We start from the raw sequence: 12876 nt of genomic DNA, 5'->3' as shown, positions 1-12876 counted from the left end.
CAAGCCAGGAGAGGAAGAGAGGAAGAGAGGAAGAGAGGAAGAGAGGAAGAGAGGAAGAGAGGAAGAGAGGGAGAGAGGGAGAGAGGGAGAGAGAGGAAGAGAGGGAGAGAGAGGAAGAGAGAGAGAGAGAGAGAGAGAGAGAGAGAGAGAGAGAGAGGAATGAAGAGTGAGAGTGAGGAAGAAGAGTGAGAGTCTCCTGTAGCTTTATTCACCACTTATATACCCAAGTCTCCAGGTAGAAAATTGTCGCGCCCACCTCGTCCGGCAAGGAAGACGCAACACGGTTGGATTCTTCTCAACAGCCTTTACTGCAGGAGACCTTCTTTGTTGATACAGGGAGGCGGCGGCAGCCAGCCCTAAGTGTTACAGCTCCAAGTGTTACAGCTCCAAGTGTTACAGCTTTAAGTGTTACCGCGCCGAGCGGCAAAGCCGCTCGGCTTATATACACAACAGTATGCTAATCTTCTTTCAGGGATTGGTGGGGCACGGGTCACCCCACTGCCATCCCAGCTACTTGTCCTCCAGAGATTGGCGAGGCATGAACTCCCATTTAGCATAGTACCGCCCCAGCCAGACTGACGTCAGGTGCAAAACTCCACGCATGCTCAGTACTGTTGTTAGGAGGGCGCCAGATTCACCTCATTATCATACAGCTGTCGCACCGCTCCCTACATCTCCCCCTTTTTTGTTTAATAAAATGACTGGTCTAGATCTGGGTGTCACGTCAATCTTGTCATTGCTCCTGTCTTAGGTCGTTCCTGACGATGACTCGGCCTTACCCGTCGTTGGGTCACCCTATCGCCACCGGGCCCCGTGTCTTAGGTTGGTCCGAGCTCGAGGAAAGTTGCCCGTCCCTGGATACAATGACCCCACATGACTGTGACAAAAATGATCTAGGGCGAACTCTTAATCTTTCAAAGAGGCCAGCCATACATTGGGAGAAGCACCATTGTCAATGGCGGTCATAGCCTGGTAAACAACCGCTTTGTGTCTGGCATGTTCTCTTTTTAAACGGCCAATAAGCCAGAGACATACTCCGCATCCCAGGAGGACAATAGCTCCCCAGGCAAACATGCCCGCCCACTCCTTAAAAAAGGAGAAAGCATTGGTAATCCATGAGATAAAGTCTTCAATTGTGATGGGGTCCAGCCTAGTGCTGTTGAGGACAGCAATCTGCATCAGCAATTGTCTGGATAGTTGCTCTGCTTTCATGGACCAGTTTCCTTTCAGATAATTTGAGATTTCTTTGCTCTGTTGAGAATGCTGAGAAAAGTTGGCTTGCAAAGGAGTAATGCATAAACCTCTTAGGGAGGAAACGCAAGACAGCTGTGTCATATGATACAGTGCTTCAATTTGTTCTTGAACTAAATCTATCCTTTGATTGGCTAATAGAAGGCCAGATGCCAAATGAGTATTAAATTCTTCTTGTATCTCTAGCGCCATTGCAGTTCTTTCTACAATCTGATTGACAGTCTCAGCCGTCTGTATTTGATTGGTCATAGCAATTGCAGCTGTGGTAGCTGCGGCAGCAGACAGCACGATGGCTGAAATTATGGCTGCCGTAATTCCAAAATCTCTTTTGGTTCTCAGCAAATTGAGAATAGGAAAACTATCTGGGTTTGCCTCTACTGGGATTGGCACAAAGGAGGGAATCTTGACCATCACTGCGGTGTCATTGTTGCCATCCCAGCATTCAGCTAAATAGCAGACTACATCAGAGCTATTACAATTTAAAACACCATTGCTGACATTAGAGCTTATCAGAAAGAAAAAGGGTGATCTAACACATACTGAAGTACTAGTGGCAGTATTATGTTCCAAGAGGTTATTATATTGAATATTGGTCAACCTGGTATCATTTTTTCTGGTAGCCGAAACATTATACAGCGTGAAGTTCTCACCCATCAACCTAGCAAAAGGGGTCAGGGATGTATATGCCCCTTGCTCATTGGACAGCACCCATTGAAACCAAGGCCAGAGATTATGCTTGCCAGTCTTATTCTCCCCCCAGTCATACTGTACATGGCCAAGAGGAGGGGAAAATTCAAATCCCGGTAGGAATTGTTTTGTTCTATGGAATGGACTCTGACATGGGGTAAAATTAGGTGGAAACTCTTGATTCGGGGGGCAAGCGGGTAAGACTCTACGACGGGTAGAGCTATTCTGTGCATAGTTACCTTGCCCTGGGCGTGATGGAACACTACAATTATGCATCACAATTAGTGTTGTAATGTTCAGATCAGCAGAACTATCGACTGACATGTCCTCGCTGGGTGAAGAGACTCCCTGGGCAATTTGACTCAAAGCAGCCAGGATGATCCCGGTGTTCATTGTGCTGTCACTTATAGGATTCAACCAATTAGCTAACGTGGCTCTACGTAACCAAATACAGGGCAGGGAAGAGTCTTTAATGGTAAAACATAAGGTATGCAACAGAGAAACGTTAGTGGCGGCATACCGTTGGGGCATTTCTCCAGTTGGCACTATACAAGGAACATCACGCAAACAGGAGGTAGAGAAAAAGGTTGGTAAAACAGTAGAATTGCTATGGACTGGCATGGGTACTGGCCAGGATCTGGCAATAGCCCACAGGGTGATCGAATTAACCTGTATTATCATTCCCAGTAGCAATAGTAGGGTTCGTAGTCTCATCTTCAGGAAGAGCAGAAGGCAATTTTCGAGTCAAGCGCTCAGGTACCCAAATTGGATTTTCTTGATTCTGCGGAAAAACACAAACAGCTCCCCTAGATCTCGAGATCACGGGATCTGGGCCATGCCATTCATCAGTTAAGACATCCTTCCACTTTACTTCTGCATTAGTTATAGGTGTAGTAGCAGCATGGCGATCCGCAGCACAGCGGCCATGCGCATCCAAAACTAAGAAATTTAGAGTAAAAAGAGCTAAAGAAAGTTGTTCTTTTGGTGTTCGGCTGCTGGCAATTCCCTCTTTTTGTTTTTTTATCAGCTCTTTTAAGGTACGATGTACTCTTTCCACAATTCCTTGACCTTGGGGATTGTATGGCAATCCTGTAGTATGTTTGACCTGCATTGTCTGGCAAAATGCCTGAAAGGACTTTGCAGTGTAGGCAGGCCCGTTGTCCGTCTTGAGACTATCAGGCTTTCCCCAGGCTGCCCATGCCTCTAAGCAATGGCTAATGGCATTACGAGCCTTTTCACCAGTCATCAGAGTAGCATGTATAATACCAGAACATGTATCAACAGAAACATGAGCATATTTTAAATTTCCAAATTGAGATATGTGTGTGACATCCATCTGCCAAAGTTTTAGCGGGATCAGACCACGAGGGTTAATCCCTACATGAGGAGGGTGGTGAAATTGAACACAATTCTGGCAACTTAACACCACATCACGAGCTGCAGCTCTAGAGATTTTAAATTTTTGTTGAAGAGTAAAGGCAGGTACATGAAACTTTTGATGAAATTCTCTAGCGAGATCAACCGGAGCAGCATGAAAAATAAACTCTCTACGAGTACTAGCATCCACCAGGGCGTTATTACTGGTCATGGGACCAGGCAAATTAGTATGGGCTCGAATATGTTGTATGAAAAATTTATTTTTTCTGGCCCAAATCAAATTTTGTAATTCTAAAAGAATTTGACATACAGTACTAGTCGACCGAATTGGCCCTGCAATTTCAAGTGAGCGTACCGCATTAACCACATAAGCAGAGTCAGAAATTAAATTAAAAGAATCATGAAATCTTTTGAAAACTTCCAATACAATTTTACATTCTGTAATTTGGGGGGTACCTGGACTATATTGAATTAATACTGGTTCTTGAGAATCAACCATATAGGCACCTACACCGGTTTTGGAGCCATCTGTATAAATATCTAACGCTCCAGACAAAGGCTCTGAGGCAGTGATCTTTGGAAAGATCACTGGATGTTCAGTAAAAAATTGTAGCAGCGGATCCTTAGGATAATGATTGTCAAACTCTCCATCAAAACTACAGCGCAATATGGCCCAATCATCTATCAATGCACACAATGTTTCTACCTGAGCAGTTGTATATGGTATAATAATTTTCTTTGGTGAAATACCAAAATGCTGAATGCAAGATTTAACGCCTAATATAGCTAGCTGTGCAACAGCAGAAGGGTAATATTCAAGGGTTTTATTAGGAGAAATATGGGGATAAATCCAAAGAAGTGGACCTTGTTGCCATAATACTCCTGTAGGTTGACGAAAAGTTCTCAGTATACACAAAAGCAGATCTTCCTCTTCCTTATACCTTTTTAGTATTGCCTTTTCTAGTCTTTCTTCTACTTTCCTCAAGGATAATCGTGCTTCCTTGGTTAAAACACAGGGTGAAGTAAGCTGAGAATCCCCTTTCAGGACCTCATAAAGTGGTTGTAAATCTACATTGGGCATTTTTATATAGGGTCGAATCCAATTTATGCTTCCTAGTAATTTTTGAAAGTCATTTAATGTTTTTAAATGGTCTTTTCGTAATTCAATTTTTTGAGGAGAAATACTATGAGGAGTGATTTTTGTTCCTAAGTATTCTCCCATTTGGCCCATTTGAACCTTCTCAGGTGCTATGAACAATTGATTGTTTTCAAGCACCTTAACCACTTTTGTATAGGCCGCTTCTAGGGCGGCTAGTATAAACATTTAGCCAGCCCCCTGGGGAGCTTGCCCAGCCAACTTAGGCTTCTAGCTACAGATGTAGGCTCCAAAAGCCAATTGAAACTTTATTTATACTCTAAATTGAAACTTTTTATTTATTTGTTCCTTTCTTGAAAGGAGTTAGAGCTACATCAATGGGTGAATCAACCAGCATTTAAAGTTTTAACCATTTTTTTTCTTTTAAACATGAAACACAAAACATTCAAGCAAGGAGAAGCAAAACCCAGACATAAATTGACATACATCCACAGCTTGGTGCACCAAGGACAGACAATAGACACAGAGGAAAAGAACTAGATGGTGTTCCACCAAAGGAACCTAGACATCCTACCTAAAGAACCCAGAACCAGAAACAAGCACTTCTCCAATAGGAGCCAGCAAGGAGGCAAGACGTCTCCCACCTCCTTCTGTTCCCAGGAGAGCTTCAAAAAACTTAAGCTCATTTCCTTCTTTTGCCAAAGCATCTGTGGAGAGTTCGGGAGGACTGTTTTTCTCAACCCCATTCTCTCTCTTGCCTAGGGTGTATATTGTCTCTAGTCAGGGTCCAAAGACTAAAAGCATCTATGATACACAAAAACATTTTACCATTATTACCGTGTCCCCTTTTGACCACTACCACTACCCCAAATCTTTATCTTTGCACATGCTTTCAATTTCTGTGATCCTTCTGAATTCTGCTTACTGGGGCCTTTAAAATCTGTATCCACCACCTGAGTTCCCATTCTAGGGGTCAATATGAGTCGTGGTGGAACTGAGGTGGAGTCTTGTGTTTCTCTTTGTTGCTCTGCGGGAGGCCCCAGACCCGATGGTTCTACCTTTACTTTCACTTTCTCTAAGCTGTCAGTGATGCTTTCTAGATTGTCTGACATTTCTAAGGTCAAGGCTTTTAAGGAATATATCTTATTTGTTTCCTGGTCCTGATTATCCTCTTTTTTCATCTCTGCCTTCTCTCTGTTCCTTTTGTCTCCTTTTCTTTTCCTTTCTTTCTTTGGGACCTTTTCTCCCTCTGACATACTTTCTTGATGCTCTGCAAGGATTCTCTGACCTGTTCTAACGACTTCCTCACATCGCTTATCCTCTAAACAAGCACGGACTATTCGCCAAAGAGGCTTTGATCCGGGTCTAAGCTTGCCCTCTGTGGCTTCTTTATCTAGATCCCTTCCCAATTTGTCCCATGCTCGCAAGGTAAGAGATCCTGACACTATAAACCACGGAGCACAACGATCGCATTCATCAAGAAAACTTGACAGGATTTTCCTTTCAACTTTGAGCTTACGCCGATTAAGGAGCTCCTGGAGAGCTGTCAGGAGTGGGCTGGAATGTGAGCTTCCCATACTCAATGAACTTATTTGCAAGCGGTTTTTTAGCAAGCTGGCCTGTTTGTTTATACCCAACTCCGTAGCCTGGCACCTGTTGGCTACTCCAAGCAAGTGCACTCCCGTCCGGGACCGTGGCAATTCAAAAGAAAGCAAACACACAACACAAAGACGAAAAGAAACAAAATTATAAAACCTGCCCACAAAGGATCAACTTGAAACAACATCGCTGCAGACCGCAGACCTTTTAGCCTCTAACCCAAGGCTTCCATCGTCTCTGCTCACCTCCAGAGAACTTTATGGTCCCTTACCGGGAACTTTTCCGACGTCGCTCCTCCTGAAGCTGAAGAGTTCTGAGATCCACGAGGATGTCCTCGTCCCCGTACGGGCCACCACTTTGTCGCGCCCACCTCGTCCGGCAAGGAAGACGCAACACGGTTGGATTCTTCTCAACAGCCTTTACTGCAGGAGACCTTCTTTGTTGATACAGGGAGGCGGCGGCAGCCAGCCCTAAGTGTTACAGCTCCAAGTGTTACAGCTTTAAGTGTTACCGCGCCGAGCGGCAAAGCCGCTCGGCTTATATACACAACAGTATGCTAATCTTCTTTCAGGGATTGGTGGGGCACGGGTCACCCCACTGCCATCCCAGCTACTTGTCCTCCAGAGATTGGCGAGGCATGAACTCCCATTTAGCATAGTACCGCCCCAGCCAGACTGACGTCAGGTGCAAAACTCCACGCATGCTCAGTACTGTTGTTAGGAGGGCGCCAGATTCACCTCATTATCATACAGCTGTCGCACCGCTCCCTACAGAAAATAACTGGGAAGCACAGTGGGAAACCCTGGCTCCTGACTACCTGGCTGTGACTTCGGTAACAAAAGACTGACTTCAAGATCTGAATTAATTAGGGAGAAATCCGAGAAGACCAGCCTAAATCTCAAGGATAAAGGCTGAGGAAGTAAAAGGCAGAAGTAGGGGCTGGGGATTTAGCTCAGTGGTAGAGCGCTTACCTAGGAAGCGCAAGGCCCTGGGTTCGGTCCCCAGCTCCGGAAAAAAAAAAAAAAAAAAAAAAAACCAAAAAAAAAAAAAAAAAAAGGCAGAAGTAAATTGACCACCACCCAGGTGTGATCCAGGTGTGTCAGTTCCACATGCATCAGCTGGGCTCAGCAGAGGTCATGCAGTGGAGACACCGGGTGTTTACTACTTGGTCTTTTCTTCCTGTGCCGTAAATACATGGGAGAGGCCTCTGTCCAACAATCCCATGACTTCTTAACTGTGGCCATGCAGTTACAAAGCAGCCAGGCCCAAATCCAATATGGCACTACAGACTGGCTTGCTCCCTCTCTGCCATATACTGGAGCATACATTGAAGGACATACTTATGACATATTGGAAAAAGAGTAAGATATTGGGACCTTCCCTTAGGGGAGTGTATGAGGAGAACAGGTTCATATTGTAAGACTAAGGCACATAGGAACACAATTAGGAAACAGCTCAATATTTATTAAGTCACATGGTATAAACACTGTTTCACACCTCTTGAGGAATGAACATTGCTTTTACAGGTTTGTTTCTCAGGACTCAATGTCTGGCACCTCCTGACCACCAAATCTGAGATGGTCCAGGAGGAAACATAAAGGGGCACCTAGTGGGGTTACTGAACCTTAGAAGACAATATGGAGTTAGATGCTTGCTGAATTTATTGCTCTTGCTTCAAAGAAAAATACTGTAATAAAGTTAATTATGTCTTTCATTCTGGATGTTGAAAAATAGAACTAGAATAGGCTAAAAACCATCTGTGAGAAGATCATGTATTTCTTGCAGTCATTACGTCTGCATTCAACATTGCCTGTTGACTTAGCTACTATACAAATATAGAGTAGAAAAGATTTAGCCTTATTTCCAATAAACATACTTGCTATCCTCAGATTCACCCTCAGATGGTATCAGTCTCCTTCCCTTGCCAACTCCACACCTCCTCTTTGGGACCTGAGCCCTGCTGGATTCTGGCAAAGGGAAGAGGGCTGCAAACATTCTGACTTAGTTACATTTTGTTGCTGTGAGAAGACACAGCAACAATTATAAGATAAAGCATTTAACTGGGGACCTGATTACACTTTTAAAGGGTTAGTCTGTGGTGATCATGACAGTAAGCAGACAGGTATGGGATTGGAGCAGTAGCTGAGAGTTTTACAAGCAGATCTACCCACAGACAGCCAGCAGAGAGAAGGGCTGAAGTGAGGGTTTTTCTTTTTCTTTTTCTTTTTTTTTTTAAATTGGATATATTTCTTTATTTACATTTCAAATGTTATTCCTTTTCCTGGTTTCCTGTCCATAAGCCTCCATCCCCTCCCCTGCCCATCCCCCATCTATCCCCCCTACCACCCCCACCACAACATTCCCTTGCACTGCGGGTCCAACCTTGGCAGGACCGAGGGCTTCTCCTTCCATTGGTGCCCAATAAGGCTATTCTCTGCTACGTATGCAGTTGAAGTGAGGTTTTTGAACTGAAACAGAAAACATGGAGGAATACTGTTTAATGACTAGCTCCTGTGGCTGGCTCTGTTTGTTTTCGTAGACCCAGGATCACATGCCCAAGGGCAGTACTACCCACAATGTGCTTGACCCTTCCACATCTGTCAGTAATCAAGAAAATGCCCCACAGACCTGACTCCAAGCCAATCTGATGGAGGTATTTTCTAAACCGAAAGGCAAATTTCCCTTTTCCCAGATGACTATAGCTTCTGTCAAGTTGACACAAACTAACCAGCGCAGTTCCTACCACTTTGAGGCTCTAACTGAACCTCTTCTGGGATGAGACTTGAAGTGGGTTGGCCCCGACATGTCGGAATGATTAAACTCCTCTTGCTTTTACATCCATCACTGCCTCTGTGAGTCTCATTCAAGAGGTCCTGAAAGAGGTTCAATTCGGACCTCACACCACCATTCTAGAGGTTTCTACTCAATAATTGTCATATGCCAACAATCACTTTTTTATTTATTTATTGTATTATTATTTTATGTCATGAGTATCTTGCTACATGCATGTCTGTGTACCACATGCATGCGTGGAAGAAGGTGTCAGATACTCTAGAACTGGAGTTAATGTGAACCACTGGGAATTGAACTTGGGTCCTTTGTTCTTAACTACTAAGCCCAGTACCTGTCTGTCTGTCTGTCTGTCTATCTATCTATCTATCTATCTATCTATCTATCTATCTATCTATAAACTCTTGTTATATAGTCCAGGTTGTCCTTGAACTCATGGCAATGCTAAAGCCTTAGCCTCCCAAGGGTTTAGGTGTACCTTCTATATCCAGGTAACATTTTTTGCTTTTTTGTTTTTTGTTTTTATTGGTTTGTTTTTAACTACAAAGAAAACAGTGTGAAATTCAAGTCTGGACCTTGAGAGAAACAGAGAGGTAAAGTGTGGGGAGCAGATGAAGTCCTGGGTGAATGTGTACTCTTGATATGAGTGTAGACAGGTCAAGGACCCCAGAGCCTCACACTCACGGGATGACAAAGCCTGGTCCCAGTACAGGTGTTGATAGTGTATGCAAATGTATCAACTGGAGCTTCTGCCTTCATAATGATGGCAGCCTGAGACCCCCAGATAAAGACCCCCTAACAAAAAGAAGCCTTCTGGTTCATACTTTTTATAAAACACTCCCTGAGTTTCAGAGCTGCTGATGGTGTGTCTCCATCAGAATGCACCGCCTACATGATCCTAGTGTATGTGTGTCTGTGTTTATTCATTTCCTATCATTTCAGCCTTGAGAGTCCCAAAGTCCTGCAGGTAGAGGCAGTTAAGAGTGACTGGAGGGACTGGAGAGATGACTCAGTGGTTAAGAGCAATGACTGCTTTTCCAGAGGTCCTGAGTTCAATCCCAGCAATCCTATGGTGGCTCACAACCATCTATAATGAGATCTTGAGTCCTTTTCTGGCAAGCAGGTATATGTGCAGATACTCATACATTAAATAAAAATGTTTTAATTTTTTTTTTAAAAGGGTCACTGGGGATGAAGGAAGGACCCAATTAAGATAGGTGTCTTAGGGTTTCATTGCCATGAAAAGACACCAGGAACAAGACAATTATTATGGTTTGTATATGCTCAGCCCAGGGAGTGGCACTATTAGAAGATTTGACCCTATTGGAGTAGGTGTGGCCTTATTGGAGTAGGTGTGACACTGTGGGTGTGGCTTAAGCACCTTCATTCTAGCTGCCTGGAAGTCAGTCTTCCACTAGCAGCCTTCAGATGAAGATGCAGGACTCTCAGCTCCTCCTGTACCATGCCTGCCTGGATGCTGCCATGTTCCTGCCTTGATGATACTGGAGTGAACCTCTGAACCTGTAAACCAGCCCCCAATTATATGTTGTCCTTTATAAGAGTTGCCTTGGTCATCGTGTCTGTTCACAGTAGTAAAGCCCTAACTAAGACAGCAACTTTTATAAAGTACAGCATTTAATTGGGACTGGCTTACAGTTTCCGAAGTTCAGTCCATTATCACCATGGCAGGAAGCATGGTCATGTCCAGGCAGATAATAAAGAAGCTGAGAGTTCTACATCCTGATCTTAAGGCATTCATGAACAGACAGGCTTCAACAGCCAGCCAGCAAGAAGGTCTCTTCCACACTGGGTAGAGCTTGAGCACTAGGAGACCTCACAGCCCACCTACACAGTGACACACTTCCTCCAACAAGGCGACACCTATCCAAACAAGCCCCAGTCCATACTTCCTAAAAGTGCCACTTCCCATAGGCCCAGTGTATTCAAACCACCACAGTAGGTTAGTCTGAGAAGACCTCCCTGAGAAGGTGACATCAGAGGTGACTTTGAGAAGATGCTAAAAAAGTAAAAATCGGGGTGGAGAGTCGTACCCAAGAGTACATCACAGTTGGGGGCCTGGGCTGAGTGTTAGAGGGAATGAAAGGTTAGCAATGACTGAAGAAGAGGACAGTGGGCACATGGCACAGTAGTCTCTTCAGCTGGGGTAGGAGTTTGGTTTTTATTCTAAGCACCACTAGAAGCACAGAAGAATTTTGTAGGGGGCGGACAAGCACGGCTTGCCTAATAACAGCTCTTTAGATAGACTGTTCCAAAGATGGCTGTGACCATCCATCCCATCCCACTTTGCTCTTTTGCAAATGTGATTTTTGCCATTCCTCCTAGGCCTCCTCCTCTTGAATTTGGATAGTTCCTGTGACTTGCTTTACTAGCAGAATGGAGTAGGACTGACAAAGATACTGTGTGGGGAAGAGACATCATGGCCACTTCCTTCATTAACTCTCTTGACTCTGTGAGCCACTAATGAAGAGGACTTTTGTGCTGTCCATGGATAGAGGCCCCAAGAGATGTCTGTAATGGCTATTCTTGGTTTTCAATTTGACTACCTCTAGGATTGACTGTAAAATGTGGAGGATGTGCTTCTGATGCTAAGGTCTTGTTCCCCACTTGGTTCTTGATCGAGCCATAAAAATGCCAAGAGCCAATTGCTGGACCAAAGAAAAGATGTGGGACTTCCAGGTCTCAAAATAAAAAAATGAATTATATAACTTAGCTAGTTCATATAAAAGGCACAAAGTTCTAGTATTTATTTAAAAGCCTAGATTGGGCAGATTTTAAGCTATCCTAACTTACATACCGGCCATATGTCCTTTGTTACTTGTTACTTGATTCTTCCTGGGTTATCCCTCACTTCTTCTGATCATATGGTCATGGTATATGCCTGGTGACATCCTCTTTCTCTTTCTCCTTCCTCCTCCTTGCTCATTGCACCTGAGACCCCCTCACTCAATCGTCACGTCCCGCTTTTCTCTCTCTACTGCCCAATCGTAGGTTCTAGCCTTTTATTAACCAGTTAACTTTAAATTGGGGAGCAAGGTTTAGACAGCATTACTTGGTGTATGTGAGGATCTGCTCTTTGGGGGCAACCAAGTCTTGCGTGCCAATATTTAGCATTTGAATACATTAGCGGTAAGTACAGTGGGCTACCACTCTGAAGAAACTGGTAAGGTTGAGTGAACCCAAACTCTGTGAAACTCAGAATTAAGAATAGTAGGAGTAGGGTCAGCTCCCTGTCAAATGCTACCTGCTCTGGAACACATAGCCACAACACCCCACTGAGAGGACCATGGCAATCAGTCACATAAGGAAAAGACCTAAAGTCCTTCTCTATGCTAATAGAGCATCACTAAGCATCACTAAGCCAATGGGAAGGATCTGCCCCTGGATCCTACCCTATTCCTCAATGTTTATAAAGTCCCTGACCATATGGAATAATGTGCACAAGGTATTTCACTAGAATTGTCTGAGAGTGGCTGTTTTACTTAGCTGTAACATTTTTAGGGAAGAGTTTTCGCTCCCAAAGCATTCATGGCTGGACCTTGGACAGACCTGGTAGGAACTGAACTCAGGATCTTGGACTGATGCCTCTGTTGTCCCTGCTGCTGCCAACACTGGTCGGTGCTGCCCATGCTGCTGGCATTAGTGCTGCCACGAGTGGGCAAGACCTGGGGCCCTGGCTATGTGCCCTGCACAGATGTCCCTTCTGAGAGCTGTAACACTTGGCCATTTCTGGCCAGAGCAGAGACCTGCATAGCCCTGTTTCCACAGAGGAGAACAGAGCAGCACCAGACCAGCCCCCAACAATTAACTAAAACCCAGGGGCTGGAGAGATGGCTTAGAGAAGACTCAGAGCATAGGTTGCACTCCCAGAGGACCTGAGTTCAATTCTCAGCACCCACATAGCTGCTCCTTGTTCTCTATGACTCTAATTCCAGGGGATCTGACACCCCCCAGAGAAACATATATGCAGGCAAAACACAAATGCACATAAAACAAAACAAAAAATAGAATTAACTCAAGTGGCGGGGTACACCTGTGAAGGATTTTTTTGTTTTGTT

General features: G+C 44.4%; 1 long non-coding RNA gene across 2 annotated transcripts; it reads right to left on the bottom strand.

Moving 5' to 3' along the window:
* Positions 1 to 289: 289 nt before the first annotated feature.
* LOC148005728 (uncharacterized) lies at positions 290 to 6512 on the bottom strand. 2 transcript variants are annotated; one of them, XR_015620774.1, is made up of 2 exons: positions 6256 to 6512; positions 290 to 2719 (listed from the first exon to the last, which is right to left on the bottom strand). It is a non-coding gene; the product is annotated as an uncharacterized LOC148005728 (long non-coding RNA). The 2 variants fall into 2 exon arrangements; XR_015620773.1 differs by having other exon boundaries at positions 6282 to 6512.
* Positions 6513 to 12876: the final 6364 nt, after the last annotated feature.

This window comes from Rattus norvegicus, chromosome 5 (genome assembly GCF_021556685.1).
Source record: "Rattus norvegicus strain SHRSP/BbbUtx chromosome 5, alternate assembly SHRSP_T2T, whole genome shotgun sequence".
In the NCBI taxonomy this organism is placed as follows: domain Eukaryota; kingdom Metazoa; phylum Chordata; class Mammalia; order Rodentia; family Muridae; genus Rattus; species Rattus norvegicus.
Note: the sequence above shows the minus strand (reverse complement) of the source record. Positions and strands in the feature narration are given on the sequence as shown.